This window comes from Octopus bimaculoides, chromosome 22 (assembly GCF_001194135.2).
Source record: "Octopus bimaculoides isolate UCB-OBI-ISO-001 chromosome 22, ASM119413v2, whole genome shotgun sequence".
Lineage (NCBI taxonomy): Eukaryota > Metazoa > Mollusca > Cephalopoda > Octopoda > Octopodidae > Octopus > Octopus bimaculoides.
This window is the reverse complement of record NC_069002.1, coordinates 37,044,959-37,047,747: the sequence shown is the minus strand read 5'-3', so window position 1 is coordinate 37,047,747 and position 2,789 is coordinate 37,044,959.

Sequence of the window (2,789 nt, the reverse complement as noted above, 5' to 3'; positions counted from 1 at the left end):
GAAGAAGTACCTCTGTTCCTTGAAAACGAGCCGACAAGTGAGTCCATAAGTGATTGCTCAGACTGCCAGAAATAGTAGCCAAAGCTCCCTCATATCATGCCCTACTTAATTAAAACTATCCCAGATATGGAAGCAGTATTCCATTGTGGATCTCGTATGACCTTTGTTGAAAGTCAACATCTGTTTGAAGCTGAGAGTTCTTCTGGTTCCAATGATGATGCTCAGTGTTTGAAATGCAGTTTATGCCAAGTTATAAGCTCATTACTGGCCATGAGACCTCATATATATGTAGTGACTTTGAAGGTTTTAGTGCAATGTTATCCAGTCAATCAACCTGCTAGAAATAGCAAATAAATCTCTCTCACCCCACAAAAAAAAATCACTCACTCCTTAGTCATAAGAAATGAAGGAAACCCTGCATAACACCATCCTACATCCAGCTTTGTCCTTCTCCTTGGTCAGGGATGACCTGGGGCTATATAACATCTTTTATCTTTTACTTGTTTCAGCCATTAGAGTGTGGTCATGCTGGGGCACTGCCTTGAAGAATTTTAGTCGAATGAATCAGCCCCAGTACTTTATTTTCTAGCCTGGGACATATTTTATCAATCTCTTGCTGAACTGCTAAGTTATCAGACACCAATTGTCAAGTGAAAATGGGGGACGAATATATAAACAAAAATACATATATACATATGACAGGCTTCTTTCAGTTTCCATCTACCAAATCCATTTACAAGGCTTTGGTCAACCTGAGGCTACAGTAGAAGACACTTGCCTAAGGTGCTACATCGTGGGACTGAACCTGGAACCATGTGGTTAGGAAGCAAACTTCTTACCACACTGCCACGTCTGTGCCTATGGTATACATTCTTTTCATGCACAACATTTCTTTTATGAATTCCTCTTGTAACAGGTCTACACTTTGATTGGAATCTGAAACCTGTTATTTCCCAATCAGGAAATTCCTTGTAAAAAACATCTGGAATTTTGATGGATCAAGTAATGACACCAGCAGAAAATCTGGCTAATAAAACTCTATGTAAACAACTCCCAGATTTTCAAGTGATGATGTCACCACAGATTTATCTAGTCAGATTTGTTCTGGAGTATATAAAAGGAGACTGTATGTGAGGACACACAGACAGGAGTGAATGACAGAGACATACAAATGACTGGTCGATCAGAGGAGAGATGTAGTCAAGCATTTAGTTTGGGTGACATTCAATATCAGGGGCGGTTAATGGTTGACCTGACTTGTCAAACATGAATCATCATTTTAACATCCACTTTTCCATGGGTCAGATGAAATTTGTTGAGGCACATTCCCTACAGCTCGACACTCTTCTTGTCATCAATACACAACTGCTTCAAGTAAAGTAATATTTCCCCTTGGCTGAACTTCGTGGAAAACTGGAACCAAAAGACGTTGATTGTATGATGGTGATGCTTGTTTACAACCATCACAATGTCAAAACACGGAGATAGTAATACACACACACATGTATGTACGCATCATCGTCATCATCATCATTTAACATCTGTTGCCCATGGATTGGATGGTTTGACCAGAGCTGCTTCAGGCTCCAGTCTGATATGGCTTATGTCCTTCTTAATGCTAACCATTTTATAGAGTGTGGTGGGTGCTTTTACATGGAACTACATGAGTGCTTTTACGTGGCACTGGCATGTATGTATGTGTGTGTGTACCACAAGCTTCTTTCAGTTTCCATCTTCTAATCAACTCACAAGGCTTTGATCAGCCTGAGACTATAGCAGAAACGACTTGATCAAGGTACCATGCAGTGGGGCTGAACCCAAAACAAACTACAAATAACTGAACTGCTACTAACTTAAAAATTATTTGATGGTAGGGGTCACTTGCATTCATTCTCTCTCTCCCTCTCTCCCCCTCTCTCTCTTTCTCTCCGTCTTTCTTTATATATCTCTCTCATCTACATTTAACTATAGAGCCTATTTAATCAAGCCACTACATGAAGAAGGATGTTTCAATGTTTCTTTGTTGCTCATCATTGGACCACAATGTCCAATATAAGCTTTTAACAATAAACATATGTTGAATCAAAAATGACTTCTCTCTCATTCCTCCAACTTTCCATTCATCTTATGGCTAATGTGATAACCACCACCTCATATTTTATTGGTGAAGGATCAGTGATTAAACTGGCCCCTTACTGGGTTTGACAAGTTGAAGAGGATATGTGGTTACCCAACAGGATTAAAAAATAAGGCCTATCAAAGGCAAATGTGTTCCTAAAGAACCAAAAGCACCAATATCCTAGAGAGGAGTTGGGTGCCACCAATAATTACAAAGACCAAGTATACACTTAATGAAAGTCAAACTAATATTCTATATCAGATTGGTCAAATGTGAAGAAAGTTGAAGACTGAAGATAGATGGAAAAGACTGGTAAAAAAAATTCAGGAATCCCAATGGCAGAAATGGTCTGGGAAAACAGAAATGATACATTTATGTGTGTGTCATCATCATCATCATCGTTTAACGTCCGCTTTCCATGCTAGCATGGGTTGGACGATTTGACTGAGGACTGGTGAAACCGGATGGCAACACCAGGCTCCAATCTAATTTGGCAGAGTTTCTACAGCTGGATGCCCTTCCTAACGCCAACCACTCAGAGAGTGTAGTGGGTGCTTTTACGTGTCACCCGCACGAAAACGGCCACGCTCGAAATGGTGTCTTTTATGTGCCACCCGCACAAGCCAGTCCAGGGGCACTGGCAACGATCTCACTCGAAAATCCTACGGGA